Below are 15,956 nucleotides of genomic sequence, written 5' to 3'. Positions count from 1 at the left end.
TTTACCACCCCATGTTTCCAGGCCACTCAAGCTTTTTGATACAGACTGCATTCTGTCTATGGAACATGTACCTCTCTAAATAAACCTGCTTTCTATGGCTTTACTATGGCTTACTCTTGAATTCTTTCCTGCACTAAGCCAAGGACCTTCACTTATGGGCCTGTCTCTGGGACATGAGGTGTTCTTTTTCGCCCGCCCCGCCCCCCCCACCGCTTTTGATAATGAAAATGTAGACTACTTAGTTCTCAGGGCTGAGCCCTCAGGGCTGTGCCCCTGTAACCTTCACAAGTGTTTCGTATTACTATATCTACCCACCCATCACTTTGCCTCTTACTCAATTCCTTCAGCGCCAAGACTTAAAGAACCTGAGCCTCTAAGTCCTAAGATGAGTTGTGTGGTTTCACTTGGAAGATTGTGGGTTCAAGTCTCATCTGAGATGCTGTTTCAGAAAGAGAAGAACAAGATGAAGTTGCACTGGCACTTTTTACTTTAGATGTCAGAGGCTAGGCTGTGCGGAGAGAAGGTGGGATGGGCGGGGCTAGAGAGGCTGTTGGCCTTCTGCATGCATGGCCGGAAGTGCCTGGTACTCAGCTGGCGCTCCAACCCTCCCATTTGGTCTCCAACCTCTAGTTTGTTAGGAGGCTGTTAGAGTCCATGTGCGTGATTCCCGGCAAGCAGCTCGAGGTCTTCGCTGGCTTGCTGGCCCTGTCGCTCTGTTTGTTCTCTATTGCTCAGTAGTCGTCAACACCCCCAGAAGCAGGAATGAACGTGGTGCCTTCTCCAGCCCGGGTTCCAGGACAAAGTCTGAGGCTGAGGTATGAGGCTGACTGAGGGTGTGATGGACTTTAACATCTCGCTACAAACTTTGTACTCCTTGTAACATACAAAACAACTCTGCCTGGATTTTTCCAAACAACTTTTATTTCCTCAGTTTCTTCCTTGATCCTAATGGAACAAGAAGCCATCGTTGTAAATTGTATGTATAATTTCAGGAGAAATACTTATGGTTAATTTTAATTTATTTAATGTGCCTTAGTGAAAGCTTAGCTGTAAGGTGCTCAATATAAATTGGGTAATATAGTTAAGAGTTCAGTCTCTGGAGTATGACCACTGGGTTTTCAGTCAGGATTCTACAACTTATTAACTATGTGACCTTAGGGAATATTATGGACCGACTGTTCTTGTCCCCTCAAAAGTTGTGTGTTGAAGCCCTAACTCCTAGTGTGGCTCTGTTTGAAGATGGGACCTGTAAGGAAGTAATTAAATTTAAACGAGATCATAAGGTTGAATCCTTTTCCAGTAGGGTTGGTGTCTATGTAAGAGATGCCTGGAGTTCCCATTGTGGCTCGGCAGGTTCAGAACCCGATATAGTGTCCACGAGGATGTGGGTTTGATCCCTGGCCTCGCTCATTGTGTTAAGCATCCAGTATTGTCACAAACCTGGGAACAGGAACCTCCATGTGCTACAGGTGCAGCCGTTAAAAAAAAAAAAAAAAAAGAGTTCCCATTTCCCCTTCACCCTCTCCACCCTTCTCCTTCCCCTACACAGAGCAAAACCTGGTGAGGACGCAGCAAGAAGGCAGCTATCTGCAAGTCAGGAAGGAAGCCCTACCTGAAAGTGAAGGCAGCTGGAACTTTGATCTTGGGCTTCTAAATTCCAAAACTGTAGGAAAATAAATTTCTGCTCTTTTAAGCTACCTAATCAATGGTATTTTTGTATAGTGTCCTGAGAAGACTAATACACGGAAATTTTTAAATTCTCTGTGCCTTAGTTCCCTTACTGTAAAATTAAGATTACAAATATGCCCACTTCCTAGTGTTGCTTTGATGAACTGAGTGTAAGAAGTTTAATTGATATTAGTTATTCCTATTATAATTATTGAGAATGCAATTTAATGTTCTCTTTATGTATAGGATAGAATGATCTAATTTTATTTGGTGAATGAGTTATTTTAATGAATTGAACATATTAGTATAAGTATTTATATTTATTTTGTATGTACAAGAATGCATATGAACCTGAGATGGATTTGAAGCTTTGTCAAAGAATGATACAGAGGTTTGTGGAATGCAAGGAGAGTAAATTTAAAAAAAATATATTTTTTGGTGTGAATTTTGACTTTTTTTTGCAGGTGTGACTCATATGTGCCCAGACTTAGGTGAATGTTATTTTGAAATTTTCAAGGCTCTTAAACTGTACCCCAAATACCTAAATGCAAATTGTTAGTCTGAGATCTTTTCTCAGACAATGACAAGAAAAAAAAAAACAAAAAAGAGTACAGAGTTTTTGGTCTGTTAAATTAGTTTAGCCTTTATTTTATTTTATTTTTTGGGGGGGTGAAAATTGATAGCCTTATATTTTAATATGAATTTTTGACTACGACCAATTTTTTTTTTTTTGAATGAGTTGATATTTCAGTGTCCTGGAGATATTCAGTCAATTTAGTCAAGCAAAAGTCAGATCAATTATTTGTAATCATAGAAGAGGAAATGAGTAATTGATTTAATTAATGATATATTTCTTTAAACTGGTGACTTTTAGGCAAAACCTCAATAGCTTCCTTCCTATGTGTTAATACCCCAAGACAGTGACTTATGTCACTGTGTAGGCAAGATTACTTACTGCATTAGGTTCTTGAATAAAGTATTTGGGATCTAGAATTGAAAGTAGATGTGATTGTACAGGGTGGGTGGGGAGGAGCCAGCTGTCATCAGTCAGTTGCCTGATTCATCTAACAATGTTCCTACCATTCTTAAAAAATTTCCTAGGTTGTCACTGATGCCTTTGACGGCAGGATGCAATTCTTGAAAGAAAATAAGAAACCCAAGGGTACAGAAAAGTGCTGATCAAAAATCAGAGATAAGGTAGGTCAAACATATTTCTCTGAAAAGATATCTATTTTTTAATCATTTCTATCCTTCCTAATTACCAAGTCTGGTTATTTAGAAGTAGAATAAAAAGAAAGTAGAAAAGATAAGGTGAATATAGAATTTCAGTATCATCAATAAATAAGTTGTATGTGTCTGTTTGCATGTTTTACTATAATCTTATAAAACTGGGTCTTAGTAGCATGAAATTCTATAGTGGATCATAAGTATAATATTATCTGAATAGTATAAATTGTATTATGATGCTTATAGTGGAATAATAAAGTCTTTTAATAAGCACTAGAAAAATCCTAAATGTAAAATGAAGTAATAAAAACTAGGTTTAAAATAAAATACTTTATAACACTGTAATTTGTTTGGCACCTTAATTAAATTATCTGAACTTAGTATTATAAGTTCAGTGTGTAATTAGATAATTCCTTTGTCTAAGAAAAAGGGAATTCTTAAAAATTCTTTTTCACTTGTTATGAATATTTAAATATTAATGTATTTTATATGCACTTTATTAGTGCATAGGCAGGGCAGAGAAAAATTTAACTTAAAAAAATGCATGCATGTTAAAAAGTGGTAAAAATTTGTTTTGTATTGAATTCTGACCCCAAAATATCTGAGAGAGAATAGAAGTAACTAATATATCCATTTTTAAAATATTGCATTAGGAATAATTTTTATTGCTGGAAAGTAATGAAAAGACAAGGAACAGCATTTTTCTCAGTAAAGTAAAAAGTGCATTTGCAAGCTTTTAGTATCTACAAATGCTGTTTGAAGATGATATTAATATCTGTTAATGCCTCTGAAGCAAAGAAAATCAAATCAATGTGAAAAATATTAGAACTAAGAACATTTGGTAAAGTGACTTTGCAAAATAAATATTATAAATCAAATAGCTTTATCAATAATAAACCTTAAAAAAGACCAAAAATTACAGTGAAGTGATAAAGTATGAAACTCTAGGAATAATCTCAACAAAAATGTGTCATATGAGCAAATTTAAGATCTGTGGATGAAATAAATGTCTACTTTTTTCCTCTTTTGCATCCCTAATGTTTTGAGTAGTGCTGGACTCATAGCCCACAAAATAATTGTTGAATAGCTAATGAATCAACCTTGTGTAGTAGTATGTAGAAAATATTTTGGGAAGTGCTTTCACGATGTAAAAATATTGCAGTGTTGACATTCATATATGTGTGTCTGTGTGTTGTGTTTAATATAAAGTGACTATCCTTTTCAAAACTGGATATATTAGTTCTGTTATAGTATTCTACATGACAGAGAAATAATAGAGTTATGTTATTCTAGTATTTAATCAGATAGTCAATTTATTCTTTTCACTTATTTTGCTCCTGAATTTTAATCCCTAGTTTTCATGTACTCTATTTTTGGGATATATAAAGCCAAAATGTTAATTACACCAAAAATAATCAAACACAAGCACTTATATACACATGCAAGCACACACAAATATGCACATCCAGCAGTCAATGAGTCAATCAAAGAAACAAAACCTGATGTCTCAGTTCAAAGCATTATCATGTTTCACCCATCCATTGATCTATCGATCCATCAATGCATTGATCTATCAGCCCACTGACCTGTTGATCCATTGGTCCCCCCATCCTTACATGCATACATATAGTTAAGTTTATTGACCTTTATAAGTATGAACTAGTATTATCAACCCATTTCAGTAAAAGAAACATAAAAGGTAATCATGAGAGAGAGAGTAGAAGAAAATAGAGTATTGACATAAAAGTACAGGAAAGGAAGGATTTCAAGGAGCTGGGAGCATCCAGGGCATTGATACAGAGGGATTTTGTCTTGGTAGTATTCTCTTGGATTCATTATTTAGGATGCTACTGATAATTTTCAAGATGGCAGTTTCAGTGGGTTCATTAAGTACAAGCCGAATTCAGATGGATCGAAGGTAAGTGGGGTGAGATGGAAGTAAAGAGTTGAAGATGTGGCATCCTTATCAGTACTGCTCTTACATCTGGGAAAGAGTGGCCCCTACCAGCATTATAAAAGGACACACATACCACAAGCACATTGACTCACAAATTTATTAAAGAACACACAGGTAGTGCTGTTATTAGGGATCTAGACTACAGTGCTTTTATAACACATGTAGTGATCTTAAATATCCTTTTTTTGTGACACACCATTCAGTCTTCAGGGAAATGTTTCTTTTTATCCCTTGCACCATGTCCTTGAAACAAAAAGTAACAGTGTCTGAATGTCATGAAGATTTGTGTGTCAGGCCAATGTCAAGATTACAAATGGATGGATATACCTTCAAAGTGCAGAAATGACCTAAGCATCAAAAATGCTTAGGTAAAAGAAAAAAAGAACTTGTTAACTAAATAGTCAAATTTTTCCTTCCATATAGAAGAACGTTATAGATTCTTTCATAAGGAAGTACCATCCCAGTATTTCTCTGAATGTCCATTCTCTGGTCCTCTGTGTTCCAATTCCTGATTCTGGAGGCACTCAAAAATAGTACAAAATTTGCAGCACTTGCATGGCTGCTGAGAATTATTTTTGTAATGTTAAACAAACCATGTCATTATAATGATTTTTAAATTACTTGTTTTTTAAGTTTATGTTTTTCAATGAAGATATATTCAAAATTTGGATGCTTTGAATACAATAACATTTAAAATTTTAATTCTTAGATCATTACAGTCAGTAGGAAAAAAAACCATAATATTGCTTAAAAATAATTTGTGATTTTGATGAAATAAAGGAAAAAAATATTTTGGAATATATTCTGAATTAGGTATGCCTTCGTCTATTACATCTCTAAACACTGCAAGCTCAACAAGATAATGTCCATACATATGCAATATTTACTAAATTCAATCATCTTCAATATATTGATAATTTTAGTCACATTAAAAACATAGTTTTATAAATGTTTTTCATTTCAAAAAGTCTTGAAAGTAGATTTGTCAAAGGAAAAGAAAACATTTTTATTTAACAATATGTTACTTGGTTTATAACTTTTACACACTTAGAATGGTTTATGGACTTTGAGTTCTTGCTTTGGGTTTTGCAAATTTTGGTAGTGGATCTAGTGTGAATATATTCTTGAACATTTGTCCACTTATGTAGTTTGAGATAAATTTATAATGTAGAATTGCAAAGTAAAGAGAAAGCACTTTTTTGTGAATATTTAAATTTGTAATGATTTCATAGTAAAGGCACCTTTAACCAGTGAAAATATTATTTTTGAGTACTGTTTACTACCTCTGTATCAGAACATCCCTCATAATTTTGTTTTTGAATGTGTGAGTTATTATAGTGTTGCAAAATTCTACAGAGCTGTTGCAAATGTCCTGAAGAGGCAGAGAGGAAATCAGCGGAGGCCTGGGGAGGTGGGAAAAACTAGGTTTTTTTTTTTTAGTCAGTGGTCTCTGAGCTGCAATTTTGTTAAGAATCAATAGTCCCTCAGCCTGGAAACTTGGTGGTGGGTCCCCTGGTGCATATACATTTTTATATTCTGTCAGGACAAATTGCATTTTAAAAGACTATACACAAATATATTTCTGTTAGAAAATATAAATCAGAAAATTTATGAAAGAAAGGGGAGAATAAAAATTGCATACAATCCTATATCCAGAGAAAAATTGCTATGGTACTTTTGAATTTTCAGACTTATATGTATGTGATTTTGTATATGTTAAATGTATATATGCATATGTATGTGGTATATGTATAAATGTTTGTGTATATGTACATACACTTTTAAAATGTATCTCCCATTTAATATACTGTGAACATAAATCTATGCCAGTGCATATCTAGGGTTACATTGCATTGGTATATGAATATACCTTAATATATTCATTTATAATTTATGTCACATTCTTAGATATCTAAGATGCTTTTGCTTCTATAAATAATTCCAAGACAAATATTTATGTACTTAAATGTTTAGATCTGGTCCATCTATTACTTTAAAGCATGTTCTGCAAGTGGGATTACCAATTTTAAAATAAACACTTTAAAGCTTTTAGTAGGTATTATCAAATAACCCTTCATAAAGGGTTATTTTATCCTACAATATATGAAATTAATTCTCCAGCCACTGTCACCCTTCTGTTTTTACTCTTTACTGCTCTCAATGGCAACTCATAATTTTTGTTTTATTGTGTATAGTTGCAAAAAATTTTGAACTTTCATATCTTTATGGAAAAATGCATTTATTTGTGAATTGTTTGATCATATAATTTCCATATTATTGTTTGATGTCTTCAATCTATTCTTATTTATGAATACACCTTAGGCATAAAAATATTAAAACCTCAATTTCACAATTATAAAACTATTTATTGACCAGTGCTCTGTTTAGTGGAGGGCACTAAAATAGACAGACATGACAGATGAGCTGAGTGACTTATTTAATGATCAAGCCAAGGAAAAACAGAAGAAAAGGAGAGATGAATTTCACACCCAAAAAGCTGTTTTAATTGAGACAGGTTAAAACGTGTAAATTTTATTTACATTACTTTAGAGCAAGTAATCTGGCTCTATAATTCTTATTGCTATATTTTCCATCTTTTGCTTTATGTTAATTAATTATAAGTATGTGAATATATGGAAAAAATTCAAGTAATACTAAGCAACTTATAACTGAAAACAGCCGTTTGCCCTGCCCTCTTCCTCCCCATCCTTCGTCCCACTGTATAGAAGCAGCCACCTTCATAACTTTCACTTATTGGAACAGTTATTTTCTTATATACTTCTAAATAATGTATTTAAACATCTATCTTTTTGATCTTCAAATTTTAGGTATTATAAGTCAATTTTATGCTAAGAAAGGCAGGCTTTAGATTTTTAACACTGTTAACACACACACATACACGCAATGAACATCTATATTTCCTTAAAATTATAATTTTTTGTGTAAACCATTTTTCTTGGTGCCTAATACAAAACTATTACCTGAGGTTTCTCAGTCTTAGCCCTGTCGACATTTGATTTGGATGATCTTTATTGTGAGGGGTGTGTACCATAGGATATTTAGCAGTATCCCTCACATCTGTCCACTAGATCTTAACACATTTTAGTTGTAATGTCCAAAAATACCTCCAGACATTACCAAATAGCTCCTGAGGACAAAATTGCTTCTGGTTGATAACCACTAATTTCATTTTGTGAATGATGACCCTTGCTATTAAGTATTATTCACTACTGAAATAATGTTATATAATTATTTTACAGTTCTATCATATAACTTTTGTTTTTATTGAAGTTAATAACCTCGTTGTGTGTGTCTTTGCTTCATTATATACGTAAATTCACTGACAGAGTCATGATACCTCTTAATATGCCAAAGATACCGTTACTCTGTCAATTAAGTTTTCTCTGGGTGGTACCTCCATATTCCTCCTACAGTGTGAACTGCTTTCTCTCTCAGATATATTATTGTCATCTTACAACTTCTCCTTGACATACTAAGAATTTCATTTTCCTCACTAATCTGATAAATAGCATTTCCTGAATATGTATATATTGGTCATAAATTGCTCTTGGCTGCTCATAAAAGACACCAAAACAACAGTGGCTTACAGAAGCAATAAATTGATTTTTTGCTGATATGAAAGTAGTAGAGAGCTAGTCCTGGGGAGTTATGGTAGTGCCAGAAGTTGTCAGAGCTCCTGGCTTCTTCTCTTTTTCTGTTACACCGTGCTTACGCACAATTCTGATGGTCCAAAAATGTCTGCTGAGTCTCTGGCATTACATCTGCACTCAAAGCAAGAAACAGGAAGAAGTCAGGAGAAGATGAAAGGGTTCTTGTATAAAACTTGGTTTGATTTTGTATAAATTTTATGTTGGAAATCCTATTCCCTTAGATTAACGTATGGAAACTATTCCTTCGTTGTCTTCTGGATTTCAGTGTTGCTACTGAGAAGCCACATGTTATTCTGATTCTTGATTTTTCATGCTCATTTCCCCCCTTTATGGTTGCTTTACCATCTTTTGTTTATCTTTACTGTTTTTCAGATTTCATGACAGTCATCTTGGCTTGAATCTTTTTCATTCATTGTGCTGAACACTTAGAGGAGATTTTCAATCTGGAAACTCAATTTCTTTTGGACAATTTTCTTTTAATATTTCCTTTTTAAAAAATTATTTTTTTCTCATTTAAAAAGTTAAAATAATTTTATTGAAGTACTGTTGATTTACAATATAATGTTTCTTTGATTTACTCTTCTCTACTTTTTCTATACTTTGATTTTGTATGTTAGTGCTCTAATTAGTTGAATGTTGGAATACCTGGATTGATCCTATATTTTCTCTTTTTTTTTCCTCTTTTATTTTTTAATTATTTTCTTTTTGGTTCTGTGTGTCTGATAATTCCTTTCAATTTTATCTTCAAACTCTTATCTCAAATTTCTTATTTCTGCTGTCCAATTATATTTTTCTTTTTGTTCTTTGTTTCTATTTTATAGCAATCTGTACAACATGATTTTATTTTTTTAATTTTTAATTTTTTTTGCTTTTTAGGGCCACCCCTGTGGCATATGGAGGTTCCCAGGCTGGGGTAAAATCAGAGCTGTAGCAATGTCAGATCTGAGCCATGTCTGGGACCTACAGCTCAGGCAACACCAGATCTTTAACCTAGTGAGGCTAGGGAGCAAACCTACATCCTCATGGATGCTAGTCAGATTTGTTTCTGCTGAGCCACAATGGGAATTCCTGTACAACATTATTTTAATAACTTCTCATCTCTCTGAGACCATTAATGATAAATATTAGTATTTTCTTCTGCTTCTGCAAGGTGCTTTTTCCATGTTTTGGTATTTTCTTTTCAATTTTCATTAAGGGACATTCCTCAAATAACTTGTAATGATATGTTAATCTATTCCTTTTTAAGAAGGGGTGCTTAACTGGTAATTGGAAGCTCTTTGTACATAGTTCCTCATCTTTATATAGCACTGATTGATAGGGACTTTGCCATTTCATTGGGAAATAATCCAAAGTCTTTATCTGTAGATATGTTTTTTTCCAGTTTTATTGAGATATAATTGGCATATAATATTTTATGGGTATAATGTGTATGACATAATGACTTGATGTGTATATATATATATATATATATGGTGTTTTCTAGTTCTGCTCAGAGTTCCTGTGAGAGGCTACTCTAACCCATTGTCCATGAGAGGGGTATAAATATGGCTGGTAGTATTCTGGAAGGGGAACATGAAAACTGGCATGCAAACCTTCTTTAAGGATGTGCATGTCCTCATTTATACAGCCTCAAATCCACAGGTTCTTAAGTTGAGATTTTTCAGAAATTTTACTCCAGGTTTGAGGAGTAGGTCTGAGGATCTAAAGTCTCTTTATAAAGACTTCAAACAAATCCTCCCTTCTTCAGATCCATTCTCTACTTCTGCCTATATACCAGCTTACACATGTACCTGCAGCCAATTACTGAGTCTCTAGGGGTTTTCTGGCTGGAATCGGTTTCAGGTGTCTCCCCTGCTAGGTCAGTTGCCACTGACGGATCTTATTTTCATCATCTACATCTTTGGTGATATACCTGTGTGCTCTAATTAGCTCTTTCATTTACTTTGTCTTTGTATTGTATCTGTTTTTTTAAATTTATTTATTTCCATTTTGGGGGTATTCTTCCACATAATTCCTTTAAGTAAAGAAGTTTCAAAGAACAGGTTACATCTCACTGGCACAACATAGCATTGATAGGAAATGCAGGAGTAGTAGGAGAAGAGTAGAGAGGAATAGGTGTGCAGTGGTCAGAGTATTTTTCTAATTTTCTAATATATGACTGAAATGGAAGATTTTTCCTATTCAAGTTATCTTTAAGAATTACATTGCCTTACTTGTCAGGTACTTTGCAACATGCTTTCCATCATAAATTTAGTGATAATGGCCTTATTAATTAGATTATGCTTAATCCATAGTGTATTTTGTACTTTTCCTCAGCTTAGCTCAATATCTGCCCGTTAAGTGCAAGGTACTTCTCAGATGACATGGTGTTTGAAATGCCATGTGGGAATAAATAGTTGCATTTGATTTTCGATTATTTCCAAAAGGCATCAGTGAAAAGCTGTGGTAAAATATATTAAGTTTTAACCCTTGGGTAAAGGAAATTACTTCATTTCAGCTACTGTATCTTGTCTCTTAAAAAAATGTTTACCCATATCATTAAGAGGTATGTTGTATTATATATCTCAAAGTAGAATATTTTTTTGCACCCTAATTAAATAGATTTCATATCCTGGGTTAAGCAAAAACAAGATAACAGCAATTAGATTTGGCTTTAAATTTTCAGATGTTCAGGAAAAGAAAAAATAGAAATGCAGAGGGTTTAATTACTTTTATTTGTATGTTTTGACAAAAGGAAAATGTGAGTATAAATTTTTTTCCTTGCGAAAAATGTGGAAATTTGTTTCTTTGATTTTGTACAGAGAACAACTAGGAATAAAATCTTCAAACCTAAAGATACATTGCCCAAACTAATGGTTTTGATATTGACCTTCAGTAGAGGCAAAGAACATTACATTAAGTTGTGCCTTAGTGAAAGCAGTTCTTTGAAGGGCTGAGATAATGTGGTAAATGTGCTTTATTGTCTGATGGTTTAATACAGGAATGGATCTTAAGGAATTAGGCAAATGGATGTCAGTACATCCATTAAATTCTTTCAAATATCATTGAGTAGAAGAAAGCTTAAGATTCCATAGAATTTCTTTAGGAAATTCAGTACTTCTGTAGACATTTAGGAGTATTGCAGGTTATTTCTCTGAAGTAATCATGATTATGTCCCTATAACTGAAATTCTTTATGATGTTTGTAACTTGTGAAGTGGTCTCAGATTCATTTCTTTGTTTCCCTAGGCATGGGTAAAGATCTATGTTTTTATTTGATTGCACATATAGAAGATTTTATTCTTGTTGATATCTAGGAAGCTGAGTGTTCAGAAAGTATATATGCATAGATTGAATACATACTTATATTCTTTTTAAATAACCTCCCATCTAGAAACATAAATTTAAAGATTTATGTTCAGCAATTTATAGCATACTTATTATTTACTTCTAAGTTCAATGTGAAAAAAGTTAGATAACTATCTTCATCTACTTGGGCTGCCATAATAAAATACCATAGACTAGGTGGCTTCAACAAAAGAGATTTATTTTCTGAGTTTTAAAGTCTAGATCAGGGTGTTATACGATCATCATCTCATGAGGACTCTTTTCCTGGCTTGTAGAAGGACATCTCTCTGTGTCTTCACCAGGCAGAGAGAGTAGGCTCTCTGGTGTCTCTTCTTATAAGAGCACTGATTCCATAACGAAGACCCTGCCCTCATGACCTCACTTAAGCCTAATTATTACTTCCCAAAGGCCTCATCTTCAAATACCATTATACTGGGAATTAGAGCTTTAACATATACACTGAGGGGGATACAGTTCAGTTCATAGCAACATTTCCTGGGTTTTCATGGTGAGTATTCTAGTTGACCTTTAGATTTCCTAGCAGCCAGAGTTTGCAGACTATGATATATGTCCATCTGTTTGTCTGACTGCAAGTACCTGGGCTCATTCAAGATGACCTATGTCTCCTATTTTGGCTACCCCTCCACTTATTTTTTTTTTTTCAGAAAGAACATGGTCAACAGACACATTTTGGAAAAATCCAGAAATGCATAGTTAAGTGACTGGGAGATCTGAAATAAAAGGAGGAAAAAGAGAAAGGTCAGAAGCATGCAGAATTTTTAAACAGATACTATATCAAGCATATTTTCTTATCCACTTTCCATTACACCTAAAAAACATACATAAGCTCATAATTTTAAATGTTTAGTACAACTCTTTCACTTCTCTTTCTACCTAAACATGTAATACAATATATATAAAATAATGTCCTTGATCCTTTCATTTTGCAGATTTCATGTGAAGCCATACATAATAATCATACAAAATTTATCATACTTTTTGAACAGAATCTCAATCTGTTTTATTTCTTTGCCCCTAACTACAGCTGGATGCTAGAACTAGATATGTTAAGCATAGGTTGTCTGTATTTGTGAATGGCCTTTTGTCCCCAGAAAGGGGCTTGAATCATGTCAACAGGATTGGTTACAGGTAAATGCAATGCTTGGTCTTTGATGTAGACAATGGAGTGCTAGGTCTAAAATAGTCCTCTATTATTTTACTCTTTTAAAATATATTGTTTAAATTCTTGAGACCAAAGGAAGGAAAGAATATGAGTGGTTTCATTTCTACCTGTGCCTGGTGCAGACTAAGGGAACATTGTTTTGTGGGTGGTAATAAATGTCTTGTAATTCATGTACTTTATTATTTGTGTTTATGAGATGTAGCTAATCAGGTTAGAAGAGTGAAGGTTGAGCTATATTCCTATGTATGTGTCTCCTTAGGCTGTGAGTTCTTTGAGGGCAGGCTCTAAACATATCTGATTCTGTATCTCCAGAATAGTATTTGCATAAAATAGGGCTCCAAATTCTTACTGACTGACTGACTGAATAAACATTTTCAAAACATATGGACCACAGCATAATTAATTCAGTGTTTTAATTTTTTTCATTTAATTTGCTTTTTTAAATCTTTTTTTTTATTTCTCAATGTTTTAATTTGATTTAATGACCAGTAGTGATAGCTCAAGGTCCTTTAAATTGATGTGCATATGGGGATAGCACAGGGTCATATAAATTGATGTGCATCAAATTTATAACAAAAATGGTGAAGCAGCTAATTTTGTTTCAGTGACAATTATTTATAAGGCTTTCTATTCATCTGACTTAAAGATTAAACCCATATTTCAACCAAAATAATTGTTATAGAGCTTTACTTTCTTGCTGCTGGTTGATTTTCTTTCTTTTCTATTACTTAATTTTTGAAGATTGCCCTGAATTAAAAAAAAAAAAATTTCCAACCTCATTGAAGATTTTGGATGACAATTCTTGATTGAAAAATGCCAGTGGTGATTAGTTTTGGTTATTTCTAATATGCTTACAGAACATTAGAAACTACAGAATTCTTTTTAAAAATGTTAAGTGAGTTTTCATAGAAACTCTTAAATATAGACCAAAATGATTGCAAAGTCAAGGTCATTTTGCAAGGATAAAATTCCTTATTGAATTCTAGTTAACCTGAGGATTCTGGTCAAATTCCAAGTCAAATAATTGCTTTAGGCTCTAGTAAATTTCTTTCCTAGGTTAGAATGCATTCACTTAATTTGAGGATTTCTTCTAGAGATGAATGATTGGTGAATATTGGTGGTGCTTCCTCGCAGACATTGTTGTAATTTGGTTATGTGGAAAATGAATGGAATGTGTGCCAAAGTTGCAGCATTTTATGTCATTTTATGTTTAATTTTCATGGCTCTGTGCTTTCAGTCTGGTGGAGGAGGATCCAGAAAGAAATACTTTATTGCTTTGTCTTAAAATGGAGAACTGGGGTAACTTCAGATGAAATGAGGCAGTATATGATAACAATATCATCATAGCAGTTATTCACAAACCAAACCAAATCAACCATCTGTATAGATGTTAGCTGTAGCAGTGTCAGGAGTGGGTGAGTAGAGTTCATCAGATGAATCATTATACAGGCAGCATTGCCTTGTGGAGAGCATCAGCTTTGGAGTTGTACAGCATTAGTTTCAATTCCCAGTTCTCGCTCTTAGTAGTTGTGTTCTTTTCATCGTTTCAAGTTATTTTTCAGTGTCTGGCAAGTAATAGTTATACTACAAATGGTGGTTATTGTCATTAACCAATAGACAACTAAGGTGTTTTTCTGGAATAGTCACACTATTTCAATCAATGTTTGTCTTGAGCACTTTTGGTTAATGTCAGATGGAATGTTTTGTTAGGGTTAAGTCTTTGTTCTGTGATTTTTGCTACTCAACAGATATCCTTCACTTTTGGTTTAAAAAGCAGAAGCCCCTAAGGGTTAGATGGTTTATTTTTGTTAGATATTTTAATAGAAGAAACAGTAAAAAAAACCCTCCCTAACAGTAAGAGAATGGTCATTCCTTCTAAATTTTGGTCATATATTCAGGAAGATAGTGATAGTAGCTAATAAGGAAATTAATGGTTTCTGAAAGGCTAGTCTATGCACCTTGGGTCATATTGAGATTTGCCTTATAGACTACACTGCCTGATTAATTTTATATACTGGAGGCACATATGGTATTGGGTGTGAAGAGGAGTAAGATCCTGAGGCTTCTTACTCAACTGTTCATTTGTTAGGGACTAAGAAGGCCATGCCTAAATTAATCAAGTCTAAAAGATACGTTTGGTCTATTCCTGATATTGTATTGAACTTAAGCCTTTGATTTTAATGTCAGAAATTCCAGTTTTGCTCTTTACTACCTCTGTGACCTCCAGTGAATTCCTGGACTTCTCTTGACTTAGTGTCTTTATCTATAAAATTATAATAATTTGTCCCATGTCATGCTAAGTTTTATCCAGAACTCTATTACTAGATAATGCAAGGAAAGTCTTGTTTTAATACATAAGTGTGAAATATCTGTTCAGAAAATGATTGATGGTATCTGAACCAAGTTTTTGAGTCTTAAAAAGGCAACTGATATTTGTTGACAAAGCACACATACTGTGTACAATATAGATGTTAGACTATTATTATATGTACTTATCTCATTTAATCCACATAGCAGTCATGTTGAGTAGGTTCCCTTATCTTCATGTACCAGGTGAGGGAACAAAGTCTTAGGCTGGTTTAGTGGCTTGTTAAGTCACACAGCTAGAGGCTTATGATGACAAAACTTTATTCAGTTTGTCTGTTATCTGATACCAGATTCTATTCTTATGGAATGTATTATATTCCTGGGTCTGTGTTGTTTGCTAATACCAAAATATCTTCATTTCTTCTTGATTAGTTTATCCTTCTTATGCTGAGCCTGCATGCTTTACTTTAGCCTACATGTCTGCTTGATTTAGGGTTTGTAAATATGTATCTATCCATTTCAACTGTCAGGAAATCCATGCTATCGGTTTTCTGGTTAGCAGGTATAGTAAAGAGAAATATGATTTGCACAGGTTATTTTATAGCATTATTGTTTAA

At 33.6% G+C, this 15,956-nt stretch overlaps 1 long non-coding RNA gene across 1 annotated transcript; it reads left to right on the top strand.

Moving 5' to 3' along the window:
* Positions 539–13,402, top strand: LOC110260141. Its single transcript, XR_002342991.1, has 3 exons — positions 539–815; positions 2,770–2,865; positions 12,515–13,402. It is a non-coding gene; the product is annotated as an uncharacterized LOC110260141 (long non-coding RNA).

The sequence above is a fragment of the Sus scrofa genome, chromosome 3, assembly GCF_000003025.6.
Source record: "Sus scrofa isolate TJ Tabasco breed Duroc chromosome 3, Sscrofa11.1, whole genome shotgun sequence".
NCBI classification, from domain to species: Eukaryota; Metazoa; Chordata; class Mammalia; order Artiodactyla; family Suidae; genus Sus; species Sus scrofa.
The sequence above is the reverse complement of the archived record's forward strand: the minus strand, read 5'-3'. Positions and strand labels throughout refer to the sequence as shown.